At 43.2% G+C, this 27,769-nt stretch overlaps 1 pseudogene; it reads right to left on the bottom strand.

Moving 5' to 3' along the window:
- Window positions 1-115: 115 nt before the first annotated feature.
- Window positions 116-27,251, bottom strand: LOC130848759 (pregnancy-associated glycoprotein 2-like; annotated as a pseudogene).
- Window positions 27,252-27,769: the final 518 nt, after the last annotated feature.

Genomic DNA, 27,769 nt, shown 5'->3' with positions numbered 1-27,769 from the left:
TATTCTTGCCTTTTCTTTTGTTCCCTCCATATCAAATCCATCAGCAAATCTTGTTTCCTTTTCCTCCAATCTGTATCCTGACAACTTCCATTGCTCTCCCTCTTCCCCCTACCCTCTAGTTCAAGTAGAAGGCAGAGACAGGCTGAGATTTGACACCCTGTCTCTTCATGTTGTCAAAGACAGATATGACTGCTTGGTGGGTGAGGCTGAGGTAGCCCATTCCCAGGACCCCATCAAAGGATGCATGATCCAATCCAATTTGTTTCTTGATCAGGCCAAATGCCTGGCCCAGGTCAACAAGATTCCCTATTTGTGGGAGAGGAGAGTGTTCCCAAGTAAAGTTTTGTTAAGTGGGGCTGTGACTGGGCTGTGGTGGAGATGCCATTAGCACCTCAGGGAAGACCTGAGGCCTGGCAGTGCTTGGAGTGACCTCAGATGGCTAGAGCAGGCTGGGACAGGAATTCGGGTTCTATTTGTACAGGGCTGGGGATTTTAACTAACACCTGCTCCCTCTGCACACACCATCTGAAATGAGTCAAATTGACCTAATGCCTTTGTACAGGTGGGGAAACTGAAATTCAGGAGAGGACCAAATGGTTACCACTTGAGCACAAAATGAGTAGATAGCAGGGTGGTCTACTTTTTGACATCGTTACAATCAGATGACATAAATGGGCTGAATTCATTGCAATGCATTGTGGATTCTGCATCTGACCAGCAAGATAGAAGCCCATCATACATCATTACTGCCAGAGTTCTTATGAAAACTCTGCCTGGGAAACATGATTTGGGGGATGTGCATGTGTGCATGTATATGTGTGTGTGTGTGTGTGTGTGTGAGAGAGAGAGAGAGAGAGAGAGAGAGAGAGAGAGAGAGAGAGAGAGATTCATTCCCCTTGGGGGAGATAGGCCACATATTTTATTGGATTCTCAAAGGCCCCCTAGAGTTAGAACTCATCTATCAGGCTCCTTCACTTCTGTGGCCCACTGCTTTCCCTGCCCAGATTCCTGAAGCACTTGGCTGCCCCCAGGGGCCCAAGATCAGTTTTATCCTTTCACTAAATACCCCACACCTGCATGAATTCTGACTGGCCAGCCAAGACCCACCACTTAGCAGATGGCTGACCTTGACAAGGCCCTGGCTCTGTGGACCTCAGTTCCTTCCTCTTTATAATGGAGCTAATCATATTACTTGGTGTGTGGGGTTGTTGCAGGATTAAACATGTTATTACCATGAAATTGCACACCAGGGTCTGACAATAGAAAAGTGGGTGCTTCTTTCCCCGTCTCCCTGCTCCCAGAAAAATGAACCTTTAGCTGCTCATGAGCAAAGGAGCTACAAATCCATACCCCAAGCCACTACCTGGGTTAGCCATTTTGGGAGTTTGTGTGTCAGCAGAGGCATTGTGTCCAGCTACTATGGGTTGTTGGGAAAGATGGGCCCTCCGAGTTGGTTCTGAATTTCTTTTATAAGCAGTGGTCACTCCCAGGGCCAGCCCTGACTCACCTTCTGGTTTCCACTTACCTGTAAGTTGTCATAGCCATGAAATCCAACCTTCCCAGAGCTGTATTTGATGTTGATGGGCCAGCCTGAGAGCTGGAAGGCGGTCGATGAATGAGGGTTGAAGAGCTTGCATGTACCTGCAGACACAAAAGATTAATGTCCGTCAGGTGCCAAGGATGGAGACGTGGATGGGAAGAGTAGTATAAGATGGTTGGGGGATAGGCAAGAACTCATGGCAGGAGGGATTGGAACAGTAGGTGGAGGACACCCACAAGTGAGATGAGCCAGTGTCAAAGATGACCCTGAACTTCTGAGGGGGTGTTTTGATTGCAATGTTGCCAACATAAGATAGCTACAAGGGCCAGGGTGGGGTGATTAGGGCAGGCCTGGCTGCCCTGGCCACCGTTGATTCCCAGAATGCTGCCCCTTTTGAAGTGTCCCATGTCTCCTGAAATCACTTTCCAATCACCCCACCTCACAAACTCTGCCCAGACCAGTGTCTTCATTTGATTTTTTTTTTCTTTATCCATGTGCAATCTTAGTTTCCAGACCTAGGATCGAACCTGAGGCAGTGCAGCATTAGTGCAGAGTCTTAACAACTGGAGCTCCAGGATTATCCAGGTGCCTTCATTTAACAAGCTCTCCAGGCTCCCATTCAAGTCCCAGCCTGAGTGTTTCCTTCTCCACTTGGCCCTCCTATGTCTCCCCGGGCCACATTCACTAACCCCAGACCATGTCCTATCAATACCATGCAGCTGGCCCTTTTATTGCACATATATTTACTCTTTGGCTATCAGTCAGGCTGGCCTATGCATCCTTTTTTTTTTTTTTTTTTTAATGTCCTCAGGCTATGTCATTCTTACACACAATAGTTTTTGTTTGTTTGTTTTTTAATCTTGATTGGAGTATAATTGCTTTACCTTATTGTATCAGTTTCTGCTGTACAACAAGGTAAATAAGCCACTTGTATACATATATGCCCATATCGCCTCCCTTTTGAGCCTCCCTCCCCAACCTCCCTATCCCACCCCTTTAGGTCTTCACGAGGCATAAAGCTGATCTCCGTGTGCTCTGTGGTAGCTTCTCACTAGTCACATATTTTACATTCGATAGTGTGTATATGTCAATGCTACTCTTTCAGTACTCTCTCAGATTCCCCTCCTACCATTGTCCTCAAGTTCATTCTCTACATCTGCATCTCTATTCTTTCCCTGCCACTAGGTTCATCAATACCATTTTCTAGATTCCATATATATGTGTTAGCATACAGTATTTGTTTTTCTCTTTTTGACTTACTTGACTCTGTATGATAGACTCTAGGTCCATGCACCTCAGTACAAGTAGCTAAATTTCATTCTTTATTATGGCTGAATAATATTCCATTGTATATATGTGCCATAACTTCTTTAACCATTCAACTGTCCATGGTCATGTAGGTTGCTTCCATGTCCTGGCTATTGTACATAAAGCTGCAATGAACATTGTGGTACATGGATCTCTTTGAATTATGGTTTTCTCTCACTATATGTCTAGTAGTGGGATTGCTGGCTCATATGGTAATTCTGTTTTTAGTTTTTTAGGGAACCTCTGTACTGTTTTCCACAGTGGCTGTATCAATTTACATTCTCACTAACAATGCAGGAGGCTTCCCTTTTCTGAGCATCCTCTCCAGCATTTATTTTTTCTATATATATATATATTTCTTAATGATGGCCATTCTGACTGGTGTGAGGTGATACCTCATTGTAGTTTTGATTTGCATTTCTCTAATAATTAGTGATGTTGAGCAGCTTTTCATGTGCCTCTTAGCCATCCATATGTCTTCCTTGGAGAAATGCCTATTTAGGTCTCCTTCCCATTTTTTGATTTGGTTGTTCGTTTGTTTGTTTGTTTGTTTGATATTCAGCTGCATGAAATGTTTATATATTTTGGAGAGTAACCCTTTGTCTGTTGATTCATTTGCAAATTTTTTTTCCCATTCTGAGGGTTGTTTTTTTCATCTTGCTTCTACTTTCCTTTGCTGTGCAGAAGCTTTGAAGTTTCATTAGATCCCACCTATTTATTTTTGTTTTTATTTCCATTACTCTAGGGGGTGGAGCAAAAAGATCTCACAGTGATTTATGTTGAAGAGTGGCCTTCTTATGCTTTCTTCTAGGAGTTTTATAGGGTCTGGGCTTACATTTAGGTCTTTAATCCATTTTAAGTTTATTTTTGTGGATGGTGTTAAGGAGTGTTCTAATTTCATTCTTTTCCCTGTAGCTGACCAGTTTTCCCAGCAACACTTATTGAAGAGGCTGTCTTTTCTCCATTGTACATCCTTGCCTCCTTTGTCATAAATTATTTGACCATAGTGTATCTCTGGGCTTTCTATCCTGTTCCATTGATGTATGTTTCTGTTTTTGTGCCGGTACCACACCATCTTGATCACTGTAGCCTTGTAACATAGCCTGAAGTCAGAGAGTCTAATTCCACCAACTCCATCTTTCCTTCTAAAGATTGATTTGGCTATTTGGGTCCTTTGGATTTCCATAAAAATCATATTTTTTTTTGTTTCAGTTATGTGAAAAATGCCATGGGTAATTTGATCTGGATTGCATTGAACCTATAAACTGCTTTGGGTAGTATAGTCATTTTCACAATGTTGAATCTTCCAAACCAAGAATATGATATGTCCTTCCAACTGTTTGTCTTATCTTTGATTTCTTTCACTAGTGTTTATGGAGTACAGTTCTTTTACCTCCTTGGTTAGGTTTATTCCTAGGTATTATATTCTTTTTGCTGCAATGGTGAATGAGATTGTTTCCTTAATTTCTCTTTCTGATCTTTCATTGTTAGTGTATAGAAATGCAAGAGATTTCTGTGTGTTAATTTTGTATCCTGAAACTTTACCAAATTCATTGATAAGCTCAATCAGTTTTCTGGTGGCATCTTTAGGATTTTCTATGTATGATATCATGTCATCTACAAACAGTGACAGTTTTACTTCTTTTCTAAATTAGATTCCTTTTATTTCTTTTTCTTCTCTGAATGCTGTGGTAACGACTTCCAAAATTATGTTGAATAGCAGTGGCGAGAGTGGACATCCTAGTCTTGTTCCTGATCTTAGAGGGAATGCTTTCAGTTTTTCACCATTGCGAATGATGTTTGCTGTGGGTTTGTCATATATGGCTTTTGTTAATTTGAGATAGTTTCCCTCTGCCCACGTTCTGGAGAGTTTTTATCATAATTGGTGCTGAATTTTGTCAAAAGCTTTTTCTGCATCTATTGAGATGATCATGTGGGTTATATCCTTCAATTTGTTAATATGGTGTATCACATTGATTGATTTGCATATATTGAAGAATCCTTGCATTCCAAGGATAAACTCCACTTATTCATGGTGTATGATCCTTTTAATGTGTTGTTGGATTCTGTTGGCTAGTATTTTGTTGAGGATATTTGCATCTAATTTCATCAGTGATATTGGTCTGTAATTATATCTTTTTTGTAGTATCTTTCTCTGATTTTGGTATCAGGGTGATGGTGGCCTTATAGAATGAGTTTGGGAGTGTTCCTTTCTCTGCAATGTTTTGGAAGAGTTTGAGAAGGATGGGTGTTAGCTCTTCTCTAAATGTTTGATAAAATTCACCTGTGAATCCTTCTGGTCCTGGAGTTTTGTTTGTTCAGAGATTTTAATCACAGTTTCAATTTCATTACTCATGATTGTTCTGTTCATATTTTCTATTTTGTCCTGATTCAGGCTTGGAAGGTTATATCTCCCTATCAATCTGTCCATTTCATCCAGGTTATCCATGTCATTGGCATATAGTTGCTTGTAGTAGTCTCTTATGGTGTTTTTTTATTTCTGCAATGACTGTTGTAACTTCTCCTGTTTCATTTCTAATTTTACTGATTTGGGTCCTCTCCCTCTTTTTCTTGATGAGTCTTGCCAGAGGTTTATCAATTTTATTTATCTTCTCAAAGAACCAGCTTTTAGTTTTATTGATTTTTGCTATTGTTTTCTTTGTTTCTATTTCATTTATTTCTGCTCTGATCTTTATGATTTCTCTCCGTCTACTAACTTGGGGTTTTGTTTGCTCTTCTTTCTCTAGTTTCTTTAGGTGTAAGGTAAGATTGTTTATTTGGGATTTTTCTCGTTTCTTGAGGTAGGATTGCATTGCTATAACCTTCCCTCATAGAAATGTCTTTGCTGCTTGCCATAGGTTTTGGATCATTGTGTTTTCATTGTCATTTGTCTCTAGTTATTTTTGGATTTCCTCTTTGATTTCTTCAGTGATCTCTTGGTTATTTAGTAGAATATTGTTTGGCCTCCATGTGTTTGTGTTTTTTACAGTTTTTTTTCCCCATAATTGATTACAAATCTGATAGCATCGTGGTCAGAAAAAATTCTTGATATATTTTAAGTTTCTTGAATTTAGCAAAGCTTGACTTTTTACCAGAATGTAATCTATCCTTGAGAATGTTCCATGCACATTTGAGAAGAACGTGTAATCTGCTGCTTTTGGATGTAATGTCCTATAGACATCTATTAAATCAAGCTGATGTATTGTGTCATTAAATTTGTGTTTCCTTATTAATTTTCTGGGTGGATGATCTGTCCATTGTTGTAAGTGGGGGGCTAAAGACCCCCATTATTATTGTGTTACTGTTGATTTCCTCTTTCATACTTGTTGGCATTTGCCTTATGGATTTAGGTGCTTGTATATTGGGGATATATATATATATATATATATATATATATATATATATATATATAAAGTTGTTATCTCTTCTTCTTGGATTGACCCCTTGATCTTTATGTAGTGTCCTTTGTTATGTCTTGTAAATTCTTTTTATTTTAAAATCTATTTTATCTGATATGAGTATTGCTACTCCAGGTTTCTTTTGATTTCCATTTGCATAGAATATGTTTTTCCATCCCCTCACTTTCAGCATGTATGTATCCCTAGTTCAGAAGTGGGTCTCTTGTAGATAGCATATATATGGGTCTAGTTTTTGTATCCATTCAGCCAGTCTGTATCTTTTGGTTGATGTCTTTAGTCCATTTACATTCAAGGTAATTATTGATATGTATGTTCCTATTACCATTTTCTTAATTGTTTGTTTATGTATTTGTAGGTCCTTTTCTTCTCTTATGTTTCCCACTTAGAGAAGTTCCTTTAGCATTTGCTGTAGGGCTGGTTTGGTGCTGAATTCTCTTAGCTGTTGCTTGTCTGTAAAGCTCTTGATTTCTCTGTTGAATCTGAATGAGATCCTTGCTGGGTAGAGTATTCTTGATTGTAGGTTCTTCCCTTTCATCACTTGAAATATATCTTGCCACTCCCTTCTGGCTTGCAGAGTTTCTGCTGAGAAATCAGCTGTTAATCTTATGGGAGTTCACTTGTATGTTATGTGTTGTTTTTCCCATGTTGCTTTTAATAACTTGTCTCTGTCTTTAATTTTTGTCAATTTGACTACTGTATGTCTTGGTGTGTTTCTCCTTGGGTTTATCCTGCCTGGGATTCTCTGTGCTTCCTGGACTTGGGTGGATATTTCCTTTCCCATGTTAGGGTAGTTTTCACCTATAATCTCTTCCAATATTTTCTCAGGCCCTTTCTCTCTCTCTTCTCCTTCTGGAACCCCTATAATACCAATGTTGGTGCATTTAACATTGTCCCAGAGGTCTATTAGGCTGTCTTCAGTTGTTTTCATTCTTTTTCTTTGTTCTTTTCTGCATCAGTGATTATCACTATTCTGTCTTCCAGGTCACTCATGTGCCCTTCTGCCTCAGTTAATCTGCTATTGGTTACCTCTAGTGTATTTTTCATTTCATTTATTGTGTTGCATATCTCTGTTTGTTTGCTCTTTAATTCTTTTAGGTCTTTGTTAATCTTTTGTTTCAACTTTTTGATCTTTGCATCCAGTCTCTTTTCAACGTCCTGGATCATCTTCATTATCATTATTCTGAATTCTTTTTCCAGAAGGGTGACTATCTCCTCCTCATTTAGCTGTTTTTCTGGGGTTTTAGCTTGTCTTTTCATCTGCTACAAAGTATTCTGACTTTTTACTTCCTCTATATTTCTATGGCTGTGGTTTTCAGTTCCACAGGAGAAAATACTGCTGGTACTGCTTGATACTGATGTCTGCCCTCTTTTGGAGGAAGCTGTCTAGGAGGCTTCTGCATGCTTCTTGATGGGAGGGACTGCTGGTGGTTAGGGTTTGGGTGGGCACATCCCAGTAAGACTTTAATCAGATTTGGTGGGTGGAGCTCAGTAAAACTTTAATCTGCATGTCTACCAATGGGTGGGGCTATGTTCCCATCTTGTTGTTTGCTTGGCCTGAGGCTGCCTATCACTGGAACTTACAGGCTTTTTGGTGATGCTGATGTCAGGCTCTGGGGAGGCTCACACAGGTGAGGACATCCCAGAACCCCTGCTGCCAGTGCCTTTGTCTCCTCAGTGAGCCACAGTTGCCGCCCACCTCTGCAGGCAACTCCATCACCAGCAGGTATGTCTGGTTCAGTCTCCTATGGGGTCACTGCTCCTTCCCCCGAGTCCTGGTGAGCACACATTTTTGTGTGCCCTCCAAGAGTGGAGCCTCTGTTTCACCCATTCCTGTGGAGGTCCTGCAATCAAATCCCACTGACTTTCAAAATCTGATTCTCTGGGGATTCCTCCTCCCGTTGCTGGACTCACAGGGTGAGAAGCCTGATGTGGAGCTCAGAACCCTCACTTTAGTGGGTGGAGTTCTGTTTTATAACTGTTCTCCAGCTTGTGAGTCACCCACCCAGCATTTATGGGATTTGATTTTAACACGATTGTGCCCCATCCCACCATCTCATTGTGGCTTCCACTTTGTCACTGGATGTGGGATGTCTTTTTTGGTGAGTTCCAATATCTTTCTGTTCATGATTTTTCAGCAGTTATTGTAATTCTGGTGCTTTTGCAAGAGGGAGTGAGCACATGTCCTCCTACTCCACCATCTTGATCCCCAGTCCAGATGTGTGATTAGCTCTTATAGTCTTCTGGTAGCATCTTTAGGGTTTTCTTTATATAGTAGCACATAATCTGCAAAGAGAGACATTTTTAGTTATTTTCCAATTTGGATCCTTTTTATTATTACTATGTCTTCTCTGATTTTTGTGGCTAAAACTTCCAAAACTGTTTGAATAATAGTGGTGAGAGTGGACACCCTTGTCTTGTTCCTGATCTTACAGTAAATTCATTGACTGATTCAACATTGTAGATTATGTTGGCAGTGGTTTTATCATATATGGCCTTTATTATGTTGAGGTCGGTTCCCGGTATGACCACTTTTTGGAAAGTTTTTATCATAAATGAGTGTTGAATTCTGTGGAAACATTTTTTGACATCTATTGAGATTATCAATTTGTTAATATGGTATATCACATTGATTAACTTGCACATATTGAAGAATCCTTGCATGCCTGGGATAACCCCCACTTGATTGTGGTGTTTGATTCTTTTAATGTGCTGTTGGATTTTGTTTGCTAGTATTTTGTTGAGAATTTTTGCATTGATGTCCATCAGTGACATTGGCCTGTATTTTTTTTTTTTTTTTTGGTGACCTCTTTGTCTGATTTTGGTATCAGGGTGATGGTGGCCTCATAGAATGAGTTTGGCAGTGTTCCTCCTTCTGTTATATTTTGGAAGAGTTTGAGAAGGATAGGTGCTAGCTCTTCTCTAAATGTTTGATAGAATTCTCCTGTGAAGCCATCTGACCCTGGACTTTTGTTTGTTGGAAGATTTTAATCAGTCTTAATTTCAGCGCTTGTGATTGGTCTGTTCATGTTTTTAATTTCTTCCTGGTTCAGTCTTGGAAGTTTGTATTTTTCTAAGAATTTGTCCGTTCCTTCTATGTTGTCCTTTTTTTTTTTGGCGTATAGTTGTTTGTAGTAGTCTCTAATGATCCTTTGTATCTCTGCAGTGTCAATTGTTCCTTCTTTTTCATTTCTGATTTTGTCTATTTGAGTTTTCTCCATTTTTTCCCTGATGAGTCTAGCTAATGGCTTACCAATTTTGTTTATCTTCTCAAAGAACCAGCTTTTAGTTTTGTGGATCTTTGCTATTGTATTATTGATTACTGTTTCATTCATTTCTGATCTGGTCTTCATAATTTCCTTCCTTCTGCTAACTGGGATTTTTTTGATTTTCTTTTTCTAATTGCTTTAGATGTAGTGTTAGCATTTTTATTTGAGATTTTTCTTGTTTCTTGAGGTAGGATTGTATTGCAATTAACTTCTCTGTTAGAACTGCTTTTGCTGCATCCCATAGGTTTGGGTCATTGTATTTGCATTGTCCTTTGGTTCTAGGTTTTTTTTTTTTTTTTTTTTTTTTTTATTTCCTCTTTGATTTCCTCAGTGATTTCTTGGTAATTTAATAGAATGTTGTTTAGCCTCCATGTATTTGAAATTTTTACAATATTTTTTTCTTGTAATTGACATCTAGTCTCATAGCATTGTGGTCAGAAAATATACTTGATATGATTTGAATTTGCTAAATTTATTGAGGCTTGATTTGTCACCAAAAATGTGATCTATCCAGGAGAATGTTCCATATGCACTTGAGAAGAAAGTGCATTCTGGTTTGTTTGTTTTTTTGGTATGGAAAGTCCTATAATTATCAATTAATTCCATATTTAAGGTAATTATCAATATGTATGTTCCTATTACCATTTTCTTAATTTTGGGGGGTTTGTTTCTATAAGTCTTTTCCTTCTCTTCTGTTTTCTGCCTAGAGAACTTCCTTTAACACTTGTTGTAAAGATGATCTGGTGGTGCCTAATTCTCTTAGTTTTTGATTGTCTCTAAAGCTTTTAATTTTTCTTTCAAATCCGAATGAAATCCTTGCTGGGTACCCTAATCTTGGTTGTAGGTTTTTCCCTTTCATCACTTTAAATATATCCTACCACTCCCTTGTGACCTGTAAAGTTTCTGCTGAAAGACCAGCTGTTAGCCTTATGAGTGTTCACTTGTATGTTATGTGTTGCTTTTCCCTTGTTGTTTTTATTATTTTTCTTTGTGTTCAATTTTTGATAGTTTGATTAATATGTGTTTCACTGTGTTTCTCTTTAGGTTTATCCTATATGGTACTCTCTGTGCTTCCTGGACTTGATTGACCATTTCTTTTCCCACATTAGGGAATTTTTCCCCTCTAATCTTTTCATATATTTTCTCTGACACTTTCTTTTTCTCTTCTTCTTCTGGGACCACTATAATTCGAATGTTGGTGTGTTTAATGTTGTCCCAGTGGTCCCTGAGACTGTCCTCAGTTCTTTTCATTCTTTTTTCTTTATTTTATTCTGTGTCAGTTATTTCCACCATTCTATCCTCCAGTTAACTTATCCGTTCTTCTGTCTCAGTTATTCTGCTCTGGATTCCTTCTAGAGCAGTTTTAATTTCAGTTATTGTGTTGTTCATCAGTGTTTGTTTGCTCTTTATTTCTTCCAGATCCTTCTTAAACATTTATTTCCTTAGCTCCACCTGTGCCTCCATACTATTTCTAAGATCTTAGATCATCTTTACCATAATTAGTCTGAATTCTTTCTCAGATAGACTGCCTATCTCTTCATCTCTTGTTTGGTCCTGTGGGTTTCTCCCTTGTTCCTTCATCTGCTGCTGCTTTCTCTGTTTTCTCATTTTGTTTAACTTACTGTGCTTGGGGTCTTCTTTCTTCAGGCTGCAGGGTAGTAGTTCTTGTTAACTCTGTTGTCTGTCCCCAGTGGGGAGGTTGGTCCACTGGTTTCTGTGGGCTTCCTTGTGGGGGTTACTGGTGACTGTATTATTATGTGCATAGCTGGATCTTCTGCTTCTGATGTGCAGGCCAATGCCTTTCTATGGGTTTTGGTGTGTCTTTGGACTTAGCATGACTATAGGCAGTCTGTCTTGTAATGGGTGTGGTTATGTTCCTGTCTTGTTAGTTTTTGACTTGAGATATCCAGCAGTGAAACTTGCTGGACTTTGGGTGAAGTTGGACCATAGAGTTGAAAATGAGGCCTCTGGGAGAGCTCTTGCTGGTTAATATTGCAGTGGGTTGGGAATTCACTGGTGCTCTGATGTCCTGGATATAGATCTATTGCCCTGGGAGTCCAGGTCCAAGACCCGACCAGGGCACCAAGAACTTGGAAGCCACACAGCATGGAGAAAAAGGAGAAATAACAAAATAAAATTAAAAAAAAAAAGAAGAAGAAAGGAAAAGAACTGAAAAAACACCAAGAATGATGGTAATAGCAGCACTAAGCAGTCAAAATCACACAAAAAGATGTATACAATTTACCTCACAGAAAGAGAAGAAAAGAGAAGAAGAAGAGAAAGAAAAAGAAAAGAAAAATAGAGAAAACAAAGAAGAGGGTATTCAAACCAATAAGCAAACCCACATACAAATATATGTGGTAAAGCTTAAACTAACAAATACATAAAACCAGTAACAAATCAAAGAAACCAAGAAGTCCTCAAATGTTTATAGGTAGGTCTTTTCACCTACTGTGGGGAATGTGGAGAGCTCAGACTGTGATCTGGTCTTAGTCTTGTGTGTATTTGCCAACCTAGCCCATGGTTGCCATCTAAGTCTACAGCCTCTAGTGTAGAAACACTCATCTAATCAGGTAATCCACCAATGCAGGGCATTTCAACCTCATTGTGTGTATTAAATCTTCTCTTCCTGGTGCAGTTTCTTTTTCTCTTTTTTGGTCCTATAGTCCCTCAGGGTCAGTTTTGGTTTCGGTCCAGTCTCTGAACGTGGGCTGTTCTCCAGAGTTGATTATCCTCCCAGGCAAGAGGGGGCAATTGAGGGTGATTCAGGCTCATTTGCAAATTTAGTCCAGAGGAGGGTGGCATATGGCAGTTTGACTGAAATTTGTGGGAACACTTGCAGCAGAGGAGGGTGGCATGAGCCTGAGGTGTGGTGTGTGTTCCCCAAGGGAAGTTGGTCCTGAATTTAGGACCCTTGGCAGTGGTGGTCAGGATCTGCTGCCAGGAGGGTATGGCCAATAATGGGCCTTGCATACAGGGCCAGTGGTGGTCTCAGTGGCAGCAGGTTCTGTGTTCCCATTTAGCAACCATGGCTCATGGCGATGCTCACACAGGGGCTGCTCTGCAGTCTCTGGTCTCATGTAGCAGGAAGCTCTTCTCAAGCACACTGAAAGAAAGGCCTCCTACTTCTTTGTCAGGCCCAGGCTTTTCCCCAGAGTCCCTCCCAGCTAGCTGTGGTGCACTAGTCCCCCAGGCTCTTGTCATGCAGCCAGCCCCAGTTGTCTCCTTGTTGTCTGTTCTCCAAAGCCCAAGCCTTAGTACCCAGCCCCCACCCACCACTGCAGGTTAGCAGACTAGTGTCTCAAGCAGAGGAGTGCTGCTTGGCACAGGTCCTCCAAACAGGAATCTTTCCACTCTTCCCTCTGTGCACCTGATGTTGCTCTCTCCTACAGTGGCTCTGAAGCACCCTCTGGCTGTCCCTACTAGTGAGGGAGCTTCCTAACGCATAGAAGATTTTCCCCCTTCACAGCTACTCCCAGAAGGGCACATCTCCTTGATATTTATTTGCCTCTTTCACTTTTTTCCATTTTTCTTTTTTGCTACCCTGTTACATGGGGATTTTCTTGGCTTTTTGGAACTCTGAGATTCCCTGCCAGCATTCAGAAAGTGTTCTGTAGAAGCTTTTCTACATGTAGATGTATTCTTGATGTATTTGTGGGGAGCTCACAATTTTAAGGCAGTTGATTGTGTGATAACCTATCTGTACTGAGGAGACTTTATGTTGAATGGGTCTTGGGATGTCCCAGATTTTCCCTTTATTAGAGACTCTGATGAGTATATCCTTGCTTATTTAAGTTTTCGGGTGCTTCTGATCATCATTTTAACATAAACCTTAGAAGCAAAATTGCTGGGACAAAGACCATACATATTGTAAGAACAAATCATCTCCAAAAAGATTATAACAATTTACAAATGTTCAAGATCTACATTTTTCCTGTTTTTTTTTTTTTTTTCTATCTTTTCTGTCACTATTTGCTGAGACTTGCTCGGTGACTCGGGGTGAATGATGGGTGCCTCAAGCTTAAAGAAACACAGGCATAGATTTAAGAGAAAGAAGGGACCAGGGGACTCAAGACCTCTAGGATCAAGAGCCCCACTGATTCATCCCATGTTGCTTTTATGGAGCTCTCAACATTCAAGAAGCAAGATAGCATAAGGTTTTCACACTCCCAGGTCTGTCCCACAATCAAGGTTATCTTTGAAGTAACAAAATTTCTTTTTGTATAACTTTTTGCACAAAGGACCTCACATGATTGGGGACAGTGGTCTTTTGCAAGAACAGCAGAAGAACCATTAGTGCGTGCACTTGCACAGATCCTTGCTGTGGTGAGAGGGCAGCTGCTATTGGCCAGGTCTCTGTTTGCCTTCTGGGTCCCAATCTAAGCTGGCCATGAGAAGCAAAGCAGTCATGCAGACAGGAGACCTCCCTCAGAAGGGGTGAGGGTCTGTTCCCCACCTTTATTGGCCCCTCTGCAACTGTGCCTGTCTTAGATTGTTCCTCCCCTGAGGAATCTTACCCATCTCTGGCTGAGCAGCCATCCTCCGGGGCCAAGCAGGGTGATGTGAGGTGTGCAAGTGAGGGAGGAGCAGCACCCCCACAGAGGCTCGGTTCTCTGTCTCCTCAGGAGCCTATGTCCCCATGGCCTCCATGCCCAGCACCTGCCCCTGATGGCTGTGTCCCACATGCACATGCAGTTTTCTGACTCATGCTGACCTGGCTTTCCTAAGCCCGCACCCTTAGCTTCTTTGCTGCTCAAGTAGGTCATCCTGCACCCAGTTGCTTGGCCCACACACTTTATTTTTAGCCATATTTTCTGTAACATTTTTAAGGCTTCAGAAAGACTTCTGAATGTTTTCCCACAACTATTGGTTATACTCTCTCTGGCATGCAATGGGTAAAGGATTAAAGTGGAATGTGTGGGAAAGGTGTTGCTTTGAAGATTAGACTTTGGGACTTCCTTGGTGGTACAGTGGTTAAGACTCCACACTTCCAATGCAGGGGACATGGGTTTAATCCCTGGTTGGGGAACATAATATCCACATACTGTGTGGTGTGGCAAAAAAAAAAAAAAAAAAAAGTTAATGAAGATTACAATTTATCCTCATGGTGGTAGCACAGGCTACAAATACAGAGCCTTAAGAACAGTGGGCTCATTAACAGACACTGCTCCAGCCTTAGGCTCATCTAGGGAAGCAAAGCCTGAGTTTTTCTGGTTGATATTATGGCAGTAAGTCATGCTGACACCATATGCTTCCTCATATGGATGCTGCAGTGTGTTGTAGTGGATACAACTATGAATTCATCCATTCATTTATTCCACATGTATTTATTGAGGGCCTACTATGTGTCTGTCACTAGTACTGGGGCCAGAACAGTGGAGGAGACTTCCTTCCTCTGTAAAATGAAGGTCATGCCCTGCAGGGGCTCATGGGGAGACAGCAAAATGGCACATGTAATTAACCAGAGCTATTATTCTTACTCTTATTGGTGTTTTCTCACCAACAGAGAGATATTGCTTGAAGATCCATTAAGACCACTTGGAAAATGAGTTTGAGAAACTGTTCAGTTGACTATACACAAAGCCCAGACCATGTTATTTACTGTTAAAAAAATATCAGTTCTGCTCTCACCTTTTTGCCTTTGATTAGCTCTGCAACTGGTCCTCTTGCACTCCCCTCAAGCCTATTACAGTGCCATCCCAAAGGGTCCAGATAGATGTAAATGTGGACATATGGCAGATCTGTACACAAGTGGTAACTGGAGAGCATAGGCCTTTGCTTCTGGGAGGGTGCACACCCTCACCCTACACAAGCCTTTCCCTTGCTCCCTGAAGAGAAAGCCCCTCAGTCCTCTGGCCTCCTATCCATATCTTTGTTGTTTTCTCCATCTGGCCCTCCCCAGTGGGGATTGTCTCTCTATCTGTCTCCATGAACCAGTGGTGGGTTCCTGACCCAGGCCTCTATCCCTGGTTTCCACCACAGTACCTGCCTCACAGTAGGTTCTCAGTAAATTTGTACTGAATGAAAAGGTGAGGAAGGAAGGGAGACATCCTTTTAGCTGATGTTCAGGTTGCCTGAATAAGGCCCACACTATGTATTGCATTGAGGTGTATTTTCTACCTTACTTATTCTTTCCTGATCCTTCTTTTAACTGGGTCTCTTTCCACATCTGACCCTTGTTGTCCCCAGCCTGGGTCTCTGCTGAGGGTCTCCAGGTGGGTAGAAGTGATGCTTCCACTCCAAATGTGCCAAATCTTGGTGGTGTGAGTCAAATGTTTGTAGCTTTGCCTCTAGAGAATGCTCAGAAAGGCTGAAGGCTTTGTGCACCCTGGGTCCCCATTTACATGAGTGTCATCCTCCCCAGCTGTGTTGGAGGCCAAGGAAGGGGCAACCTGGGCCCTGGAGTGGTGGGGCTGACTTATAGATTCACATGTCCTGTCACTTGGAAGTGGAACTGGAAAAGATTTTGCAGGTGTAGGTGGCAAAGAGTGATTGGGGTATGGGGACCAAGGGGAAACATCTCAGGTTGAAGGGCCTCACCCAGACCACCCCTTGAGCAGGCCATTGCCAAAGGTCCTCTGAGATGGGAAGAATGAAATTTATATTTTTTAACCCCTTACCATCCCTCTGAATGCAGAGATGGTGGAGTTGGTGGGGCCATCACTGACACTTCCATCGGCTAGGACACCTCCCTGCCACTTTCTTTGGGGCTACCTCTTTACAGCCCCAGTCCCATGGTGCTGAAGGAAACTGTCAACCATGTTGGGCAGGACCATGTGTCTAAGTAAAGTCAAACATAGTATCCCATACCCTGCCATGATGATTGGTCAAGGGCTGGACACATGATCTGAGATGGATCAATCAGAGTCCTCCCAGGTACACTGATGATTTCTGAGCTTCTCTCCTTATGGGTGAGACTCCTTAGGGATATACGTGTTGAAGCCTGAGGAAAGAAAGCGGTCAGGCTAAGATAATCAAAGATGAGAGAAGGAAAAGAGTGAGGGACACAGAATGACTTGATGGCTTCTGATATCTTGGGTCCAGTCACTGAGACGTTTGGATCCGCTGTGATTCTGTGCCTCCCAAACTCCCAATACCCTTTTCCAATATGTCTCCCCTTTCCTTGCAGCCAGGTGAAGTTGGGCTCCTCTCGTTAATGGTTCACACGAGGTTCTAGGTCCTGCACGATTATGATGTACCTCCCGACCCAAAGAGAGGCACCCATTAATATTAGCACCATTGGGAATGGAATCTTTTATTCTTTACTGATGATAGCACTTTGCAGAGCACTAAACAGAGCCCACCACCATCCCTGGGCGGGAGTGCCCTACATGTGAGTGAATGTGTGTTTGGTGTGGGATTGATTGATTCTAGAAGTAGCCCCAGCATTTACACTGCGGGAGCCAGGCCAATCCTGTTGTTTCCTCGATCATAAACAGAGAAATACACCCTCAGAAAGACGTCACCCAGGATCCAGGTCTCCGACCTTTTCCAGTCCTCTGTGCCCCCTTGAAAGTTGCTGAAACAGGTCCCCTCATAATCCTGGTGGAGACAGAAATACACCCCAGTCAGTCGGATCCCTTACTTACCACCCCCTCCAATATCCATAGCCGGAGGCTCCTTGGTTTTATTTCCCTCCCTTAGTAAGAACCAAGGGGCTTTCCCAGCAGCAGCAAAATTGGGGTGCCCATCCAGAAACAAGAATGGCCAAGACATGTGGTTGCCCTGAGGGATGGAGAAGGGAAAGAGAAGTATTGCACCTTGGGATTAGGAGATGAAAAGTACTATATAGAGGATGGATAATCAATAAAGTCTTTCTGTATAACACAGGAAATATATCCAATATCCCATGATAAACCATAATGGAAAAGAATAGGAATAAAAAAAGAAAAATATAACTGAATCATTTTGGTGTAAATAGGAATAACACAACATTGTAAATCAACTATACTTCAAAGCAATCAAAAAAATAAAAATAAAAGGAGGAGAATGGCTGATAGTTCCCTTGTTCTTTCCTTCTGACCATCCTCACTGTTTTGTCTGCAGAAAGCACCTTTTCTTTGCCCTCTTCCCCACAACCTGTTCTTTAAGACTGTACTCAGCCCCTCTAGGAAGACTTCCTGGACCCAGGCTCCCCCTCCCTGGCCACTCCAGGCTGGGTTGGGTGAATTACCCTGGGTCTCCCCTTGTTTCTAGCTTTCATCTCCCCTAATCTGGACCAGACAACACTTGGCACAGACCCCAGAGGTGCCATTTGCATGGAGTCCAGTGTAGACTTGCCTCAACCCAAGCAGGCCTTCTAATGCTTCCATGAGGCTGGGGGTTTCAAATTACTGATATTCCCTGTCTTCCTCAAAATTTTCTTTGAGCCCATCAGCCTCCTCTGAAGCCCCATAGGGCTCTGACATTGAGCCTAAACACTGTGCTAGGGCTGTACAGTCACTGTGCACCCTTTACTCATGTGATCATCCCACCTCCCCACAGAGGGGTCTGGCATCCCAACTCACAGAGGGGGAGCTGAAGCTTAGCAAGCAGAAGTTGCAGCTGAGCACTAGGGAAACCATGCAATTGATCATCCAACCAGGACATTTTTGAGATGGGAAGGGAAACTGTTAATCATTAAGGTGGGACAACACACTGAGCCTGTCCCCAGCCAACTCTACTTGTCACTTGCCCTATTTCAGGGATTGCTAGAGCTGACTTTTTGTGTTCATCCATATGAGGGATCTGGTGGAACTCAAGTTCTGTGAGGGCAGAGACCCTTAGTGTTCCCTCTCCTTATGCCTCACACAATGCCGGCATGAGGTGGTGTCTCCATTTTTACCAGGATGAGGGATGTCCCAGACTCACATTTACTTTCAAGTGGTTAGATTTGTGGGAGGCACTGGCCCAGCCACAGGGGTTCAACAGGATCTGCAGTGATTTGGTTTGGCCTGCAGATCCCCCCCACCCAGCAGCAGCCCAATAGTTCCTACAATTCCCAGATTTGAGAACCAATCCTCAGGGTTGACTCCTCACCTTCCAGATGTAGGTTTGAGCAGGCACTGGGTAGTCATTGCCATTGATGGTGAAGGTGATATTAGGCAGGCTCATGATTTTGCTACATGGAACCACATATTGTTAGAGAAAGAGAAGACAGGTTGTCCCTGATGATCCCTGGTGTGTGGAGAGCCCCAGAGTGGCATGCCCCTTACCTCTTCACCTAAAGGAATGGCACTGCTTATCTTGTGGATGGTGTTGACCACTCTAGTTGGGCCAAGTAGGAACGTGGTCGTAGTATCCACTAAGGCCTGGCAGCCACGGAAACAACCAACAAGCTTCCCATCCACAGTGATTCTGAGAGACAGTGGGGCATAGTGGGCACCAGGATCACTCTGAAGTCTCCCCCACGACTCACCCCATCCCTGACTGTCTCAAGAACAGCCCTTCCGATCATGCCCTGACACCATTTTGCTTTGCTCTGGTCATGTAACCTTCCTTGACTTCTCACTTTTTGAATGCACCAGCCTTTGTGTTGCAGGGCTTTGGCATGTGCTTATTGTCCTTCCTAGAAGACCTCCATCCCTTTGTCCAGCTAATTTCTTGTCATCTTCCAGGGTCTAACTTAAATACCACTTTTTCAGGAATGTCTTCCCCATAGACTAGATCAGGCTTCTGTATTTTTCACTCTCTGTAGACTCTTCTTTATTTGCAGCAAGTACCAAAGTGGTCATTCATTACGTGTGTGACTTCTTTCATATACATCTGCCTCACCACACGTAAGGTCACATTGTATCCTCAGTACCTTCCTCGAGCTCCCAGGACACAGTGGATGCACAATCTTTATTTGTTGGTTGAATGAATGAATGAGTGAGTAAATGAATGAATAAATGCGTGAGGAATAAGCAGAGACATGTGCCTGGTGTCTGACCAAAAATGAGTCAGCCCACACAGTAAAGACGGACGATCTCTGGGGTAGCAGATACCAGAGTGCTGAGGAGGTAAAAACAGGCTGCCCTCAGAGAGGCTGTTTCCAATCATGACCCCCTCACTTGGCTTTGACACTAAGACCCCTGCCAGGTGATGCCCAAGCTTGCCCAGGGTGCCTCCAAAGAACACGTAAGCTCCTGTCTGAGGGTATCACACAGAATCCCATCAGTTATTGCCCCTTGTTCTCCGGTCACTCTGGAGTCCCAGCTTCCTGATTCTCTCTGTCACAGCCCCTGCACCACTCTGTGCCCAGGATTGGGGGGGATTGTTTATGGTTAGGTGACATGCCTCTTTGTATGAGTTGCTTTCAGGTCTCAAGAGTGCAGCCAACCTCTCTCCATTGCTGGTAAGCTTCTCTCTAAGGAGACCAGTTTGCCCAGTTTGTCCAGGATTTTCCCTGTTTTTACACTGTTTTGTGTACTGAGAACTCCTTTGGTCCCATGTAGCCCTGGACAGTTGGTCGTCTTACCACAACCCTGTTCAGGCTGCTGAAATCCTCCCTGATCCTCTGTTCACTGCACTCTAGGGTCCTCAAACCATGCCATCTGCCTCACAGTGCAGATGTGAGACCTCTGCTCTCCAGGCTGCACACACTTTTCAGGACCCTGGTCAGGGCCCTGGTTAGGAGTTCTGGGGTGATTATGAGCCCGGGGTGGAGTGTGTACCTGTGTGTCTGTGTGTCTGTGTGTCGGTATGTGTATCTGTGTCTGTGTGTGTGCATGCCTGTGTGTCTCTGTCTTTGCATGTGTGTGTGTGTGTTTGGGAGTGTATCTATGTTCCTGTGCATATGTATATGTGTGCCAATATGTGTGTTTATATGTGTGTTTGTGGGTGGAGTGTATGTGTCTGTGTGTGACTGTGTCTGATGATGCATTTGTGTTTGTCTACATGTGTCCACGTGAACAACTGGAGCATCACTAGGGGTGTCCCTCAGAGGGAGAGGCTTACTTGTTCATGGTTATCTGCCAGTACTGGGTTTGGGACACTGGTATCCACTGGAGCTCTCCTCTGTGGTAGCTGTGGTCCACCCCACCAAACATCACCATGCTGCCATTCTCCTTCCCACTGAGGAGAGAAGAAAGAGACAGGGCTTCTGGTCAGAGAATAATGCCACTCACTATCTGAGGGCTGTTAGATGCACTACAGTGGTCTCCATTTTACAGATGTGGAAACTGAGGCACAGAGGGATTGATTACCTGACCAAAGTTGGTCACCAACTAATGAGTGGCACAGAATAGTTTTGAAGCTAAGCAGACTGACCAGGCTGTGACCAGCACCCTTCTTTAGAATGCCTGGTACCCTCCAAATAGAGTGCTCAGAGATACCCCCAAAGGTATGGGGTATGGCTGCAGAGGTCTGGCTTTCCCTTTGTGTAGCTTGTCATTTCTCAGAAAAGCTGATGGAAGAGGGCACCAAGAGCCTGGGTTCAGGCTCACCCAGGGTTGGCTTTGGGCCTATGAACTGTGCTATCCATCGGGCTCCAAGATCAACAGGGCCCCACATCTCTCCTATCTCTGTCTTGACATTCTTAATACTTTCTGAACAGGAAGTCCCACATCTCATTTTGCACTGGCTCCTGTCAATTCTGGTGTTGATACTGGGCTACAAGTAGAACGTTAGTGAGGAAGTAAACATTCCTGCCATCCCTGTTCAACCTTCCATATCAAATCCATCAGCAAATCCTGTTGCCTTTTCCTCCAACCTGTATCCTGACCCCTTCCATTGCTCTCCCTCTTCCTTCCACTCCCCTGGACCAAACTGCTGCCCTCGAGCCCATGAGCATGGTTGTGTTCCAATACAACTTTATTATAGAATCTAGTGGGGTACCAGATGTCATCCTGGGGCCATAGTTATGCTGGTGCCATTAATCTTTCAGGAAACTCCTGTATCAGGTTGTATTATAATTTATGATGCAACTGAAAGCACCTCACAACTGATTTAGAGAAAGGGCTTGTCTAGCTTAGACTTACCTGTTCAAGTAGAAGGCAAAGACAGGCTGAGAAATGATGCCTCGTACCTTCAAGTTGTCGAAGACGGGAGTGGTCCCTTTGATGCTGAGGCTTGGATAGCTCAGGCCCAAGACACCATCAAATGTTTCAAATTCCCACCCAATCTGCATCTCACTCAGGCCAAATGCCTGTCCTAGGATGACAACGTTCCCAATCTGTGGGAGAGGAGAGTGATCCCACATTAAAGTTTGGGGAGTGGGGTAGGGAGGGGGCTGGGGTGGAGATGCCAGTAACACCTAAGAGAAGTCCTGAGGCCTGGCTGTGCCCTGGACTGACCTCAGATGGTTAGACCAGGCTGGGACAGGTATTCACATTCCATTTGTGCAGGGCTCTGGATTTTAATGAACACGTGCTCCTCCTGCACACACCATCTGAAGTGAGTCACATTGGCCTCAGGTCTTCTGTACAGGTGGGGAAACTGAGACTCAGGACAGGACCAAATGGTTCCCACTTAAAAGCAAAATGAGTAGAGAGCAGGATAGTCTTGTGTTTGGCATCACTATGATCAGATGACAGAAATGGACTGAATTTGTTGCAATGTACTGTGCATTCTGCATCTGCCCTGGAAGTCAGAAGCCCCTTATACAAAGTTGCTGCTACAGTTCTCATGGAAATTGTGCCTGGGAAACATACTTTTAAGAATTTATGTGTGTTTGAGAGCAAGAGTGACAGAGAGAGAGAGGGAGAGAGAGAGAGAGTGTGACAAAGAGACAAAGAGATGGTGTATGCAGGCCGGTTGGAAGAGGCAGGCCATATATTTTTTTAGACTCTCAAAGTCCCCCTAGAGTGAAACCCATTTGTCAGTTGCTTTCCAAATCTGTGGTCCCCTGCTTTCCCTACCCAGATGCCTGAAGTCCTTGGCCACCCCCAAGGACCCAAGATCAGTTTTATCCTCTCCCCAAATACCCCATGCCTGAGTGAATTTTGACTGTCTAGCCCAGCTCCACCGCTTACCAGATGTGTGATATTAGCATGGCCCTTGCTCGCGGCACCTCAGTTTCCCCCTCTGTATAATGGAGCTAATCATAGTACTTGCTGTGTGGGGTTGTTGCAAGATTAAACGTTATTACCATGAAAGTGGCCAGCACAGTCAGAGAAAAGAAAAGTGGGTGCTTTTTCCCCTCTCTCCCTGCTCCCAGCAAAATGAACAGTGAGTTGCTCATGGCAAAGGAGCTGAAAGTCTGCACCCCTGGCCAATGCCTGTGTTAGCTGTTCTGGGAGTTTGAGTGTCAGCAGGGGTGCTGTCGTACAGTGCTGGGTGGGCAGGGGCCAGCCACTAGGGACTTTGTGGAAGATGGGCCCTGCTGGGTGCTCCTGCACCTGCTTTGTAAGCATGGATCAGTTCTAGGGCCAGCCGTGACTCAGCTTCTCATTTCCAGTTACCTGAACGGTGTCAAAGCCAAGAAATCCAGTTACACTCCCAGTTGTAGTAGTTGAGTTCGAACTTCAGAGTTGAGGACCTGGAGGTGGTGGATGAGTTAGGGTTGAAGAGATTTTGTGTACCTGCAGACACAAGTGATGAATGTCCCTCAGGTGACAAGGACAGAGAAGTGGGTAGGAGAGGGAGTATAAAATGGGCGGAGTGGGGGCGGGTACTCATGGCAGGAGGGACTGGAGCAGTGGATGGAGGGCACCAACAAGTCAGATGAGCTGGTATCAAAGAGGACCCTGATTTCCTGAGGGGGGGTTCCAATGGTGATTTTGCCGACGTATGCCATCTAGGGGGGCCGAGGAGGGATGATTAAGGCAGGCCTGGCTGTCCTGGCCACCTTTCATTCCAGTAGTGCTGCCCCCCCACCATGTGCCCCATGTATCCTGAAACCATTTTCCAACCACCACACCTCACAGTCTCTGCTCAGACTGTTGCCTTCATTTGATTTTTTTTTTTTTTATGCACAATCTTAGCTCCCTGACCAGGGATTGAACCTGCCTGTGCAGTATTAACACAGCGTCTTAACCACTCTACCTCCAGGAAAGTCACGATGCATTCACTTCAGAAGCTCTCCAATCTCCCACTCAAGGCCCAGCCTCAGTCTTTCCTTTTCCAGGTGGCCCTCCAAATCACTGCGAGCCACTTGCTCTCCACATAGACCATGTCCTATCAACACCGCACAATTGGCCCTTTTATTGAACATCCATCTACTCTCTGCCTATCCCTCAGCCTGGCCTATGCACTCTTGAAGGAGAGATGAGAGTTTCTTTAGAAATAATAACAATAGCCACAGTGTTAAATTTTTATGGAGTCACAGGCCATAGGGTTCAGAAACTTTCTACTGGTGTCCTTGCTGGATCTACAGAGGTTGAAATTCCTCTGGCTGGAGTTTCAAACTTAATGTTCAGTTGGCTTTATCATTTGATCAGACATGGCTCACCTTTCATCTGTAGCTTCTTCCTCATTTAGTTCAGAAAGAACAATCTCCCTCAAACTAATGACATATATTTGGCACAAAATGAATCTTTACCTGCCCCCTGGTCATTGCTGGGCCCAATCACCACAGGCCAAGAGTGGAGGATGAAAGTGCCTTCTCCCCTGGGAATGGGGCCCCTCTTCCCCAGTGTTTCTGCTTCCTGCAGGAGCCCCAGCCCCAACATCCAGCCTGTCCCATCCAGGTCAACCCCAGTGCTAGGCCAGAGCACCAGGGGCTGCTGTGGAGCACCATCCTCCTAACACACTCACATTCAGGTGGTTCCTCAGGGGGTGAAGATAAATTTTTGGGTCATCAGTGGCATTCTGGGACCTGCTGTCAGTGTTCTGCTCCAGGAAACTTGTCATCAGGGTTTTCTCCCTTAGGGTTTGTCTCATGTTCTTGATCTTCATTAGAGGGATTCTTTCAGTGAACATGGGGATAAGGAAACAAATAAGGAGCATAAATCATCTGTCTGTGTTATTGTATGACTGTCATACCTTGCATTGTAATAGTGCTGTGTATTTTCTCAGCATTTTTAAAGTGTAATCTTATTATCAGGATGCCATGAAAAGTCCAGGGCAAAGTCCTCGGTTTAAATATAGATTCTGTTGTGTAATCTTGGGTAAGTCATATGATTATTTGGAGTCTCAGTTTCCCTATTATGTAAAGAGGTGGAATATAATAACCTCCATCTCCCATATAGAATGTGGTGGGTATTAAGTGAGATGATGTATAGAATGTACCTGATATGTAGGAAATGTCGACAATGACAGCCATTACCACTGCTATTGCCAACCCAATGTATCTTTTTCAAAGAAGCTTTGGGAAGCACATAGAAGGAGGATCATTATCTTCTTTTTACAGGGGAGGGATTTGAAATGCAGGGAGTTTGTGATTGGCTGTGATCACAGTGCTTGTTAGAGATAATACAGCCTAGAAGTAGCCTTCCTGATCTAGCTCCAGAACTCAAGCAGAAGAGTAGGTTGAGAGTGATAGCCAGGAGATGTGGTATAAATTAAGAAATTAAGAGGCTAGAGAAGCAAGGAAGAATGAAAACAGGAAGAAAATAACTCAGAGTATTCTAGAGACAGCCAAAGAGATAGAGAAATACGAGAGAGATACAGAGAGGAAGACAAAGACACTTTAGCACAGAAATGGCGAGAGAGCAGAGAGAAGACCTAGAAGCACATACAGGAGAAGTGCTCTTCCATAGGACCACACTTACAGTTGCCGAGGTTGTTCACAGAACAATTCCAAGGAGTGCCATTTTCACATAGGTCATGATGTGACTACACCCCAAGAGTTGTGCAACTGTGAAGGTAGACCCCAAGAGCGTTGCTCCCCACAGTGCCCATGGCCCAGTACTAATCAATAAGTGTAAGATGAACTTTAAGACTGTCAGGGAATGATTACATTCCCTTCTATCCCCGATGGGTGGAAGAATAAGAGGACAAGAAAAACACCAGAAAGAGAGATGATGCTACTTACGGTCCCCATACTTACAAGACTAAGCACTCTGAAAGGGCCACCAGCCTGAGGATCCCAAGCCACTTCCTGTTTCTTTCCTGGCTGCAATTACTCAATAAGGAGCGTGCAGTGGTGGCAAAGAGTTCCTAGTTATATATGCTCTGAGTTGCCTTAATTGTTCCCTTAGGCCACTAATGGATCTGATAATAGATATGAACCTCTAGATAAAATCTTTACTTCCATCAGTGTCCATGGAGTGTGGTCTTTGAAAATTCTCAAATACATAGGTTTCTATGGTAATCTCTCCCTTGGGGCTTGCCTGCAAAACCAAACTGAACCACTTAACTGTATAAGAGTAGGGTGATTCTTCCTAATTTGGAGACAAAACACTGTTCCTAACGTGATGACTGTAAATGCTAGGGTCATGTTTGACATCAGTGATATCATGTGGTCTTCCTAGCAACTTCATGAGATGTACATTGTTGTCCTCAGTTGGAAAGGAGATTGCTAGGAGGAAAACAGGACACATGGCAAAGTGAAGACTTAAGGGGCAGCTCAGTGACACATTAGTGAGTGGCTTAAGTAGTGGGACAGATGGTACAGACCAGGGGCTTTATGATGCCAATGTGCATTACAAAACTAGGCTAGAATAGTGTTACAATAGCAGAGTTCCTCTATTGGAAGAAATGTGATGCATGCATCCACAGGATACTTTATATAAACGAAAAATATATACAGAGGACCCTGTGTGCTGGGGTCTGGGTTAGATGCTGGAAAGTCAAAATTCATTAAGACACAAGTCATCCTTATCTTCATGGAGCTAGCAGTCTAGGGAAGTTCTCATGGCTTAGGAGGCAAGAAAAATGAGTAGAGGGGCTTGGCTGGCTTCATGGACACAGGGCAGGAAGAACATGCCATTCCAGAGGGGGTAGCCTGTCCTCAGCTCCCACCAGTTTTTGCCATCATGGAAAGAAGCCTGGTTTTGCAAGTTTTCAAGAGAAGTCAGAAGTCTCAATATTTATGTAAAATCCCCTGATTGTAATCCTAGCCAAATTTTTTTTTTCTTAAGAAAATATCGTGGGAGCCAATCAGAAACAACTGTGTGTTAGATTTAGCCTGCAGGCCATGCAGGTTTTTATTTGTGGCCTAGAGGTGGGAGTAGAGAGGGAAAAGAGAGGGGATTCAATTTATTTTGGTTGAAGGCATGAGAAACTGAATGCATCTAAACCATGTTAATTTTCCTTCCATTTGTAAAGAACAATCACCAGGGTCCTATACAGCAACAAATTTAATAATGTCCACTTGCTGAGTATCTTGTTTAATTCCCCAATAGGACCCATGACTTGAAACATTTTGTCTACAAACCAAACAAAGATGTTTTTAGGGTCTTATCTCTGAAGGAAGACAGAAAAGACCACTCAGAGATCCTTCTCAGCCAGAGATGAACAGGCTACCTGTTAAACTGTTATTCTATACAAAGTAAAGACAATGAAGTTTTATTGCTCCTTCCAGGATTCCCAGGGCCTGCGTGTCCCTGTGTGAAATCTATCCAGGCCTGTCCCATGGGTGCAACAATGGGAGGCTGGCCTGGTCACCACGTGGCTGATAGATGGGGTGCTGCATCTTCCTAATCATTTTTGCATGCTGTAAAAATTCGGTTTTGCTGGTTCAATCCCTATGGAAGGGATCTGACAGCACCTAGCAAATGACACACACAAATACCATTTAGCTCAGCAATTCTACTTCTAGGGATTTATCCCAAAGATATACTGGCAAAAATTCAAAAAGACATACATGCAAGGTATTCACTGCAACATTATTTGTAAATACAAGGGTTTAGAAACATACCTGAAGTGACCATCCATTGGGGTGTGTGGAATAAGGTATAGGGCATCTGAACAATTGGGTATAAAGGGGTTGTAGGAAGGTATGGAATGGCTGAGATGTTCAGGATATACTCTTAATTTTTAACAAAGAGGGACCAGAAATGTGCTTAGAGTTTGTTGCTTTTCCATACACATATATGTGTTTTTTCAGTAAGAAAGAGTGGAGGAATACACCAAAAACTAATAAAATTATAATTTATGGGGGAGGGGCAGGGATGGAAGTGAGATTTCTCTTACTTTATAGTTTGACTTTGCAACCATGTAAATGTATTACAGAATCAAAAAGTAAATCAATAAACACATCTGTCAAAATTGAGAACTAAAATTAATGAGCCGAATTCTGTCAAGTTGGTAACATAGCTGCACAGAACAAAATATCCCTTAAGTAGCTTTAAAATGCAGAATTTTGACTTTACATTCAGAGTGGGATATCTTGTAAGGGAAAATACAAAGAAAGAAAGAAAAACACCTTCTCTCCAAAACAAAACCAAAAAAAC

This window comes from Hippopotamus amphibius, chromosome 3 (genome assembly GCF_030028045.1).
Source record: "Hippopotamus amphibius kiboko isolate mHipAmp2 chromosome 3, mHipAmp2.hap2, whole genome shotgun sequence".
Lineage (NCBI taxonomy): Eukaryota > Metazoa > Chordata > Mammalia > Artiodactyla > Hippopotamidae > Hippopotamus > Hippopotamus amphibius.
The sequence above is the reverse complement of the archived record's forward strand: the minus strand, read 5'-3'. Positions and strand labels throughout refer to the sequence as shown.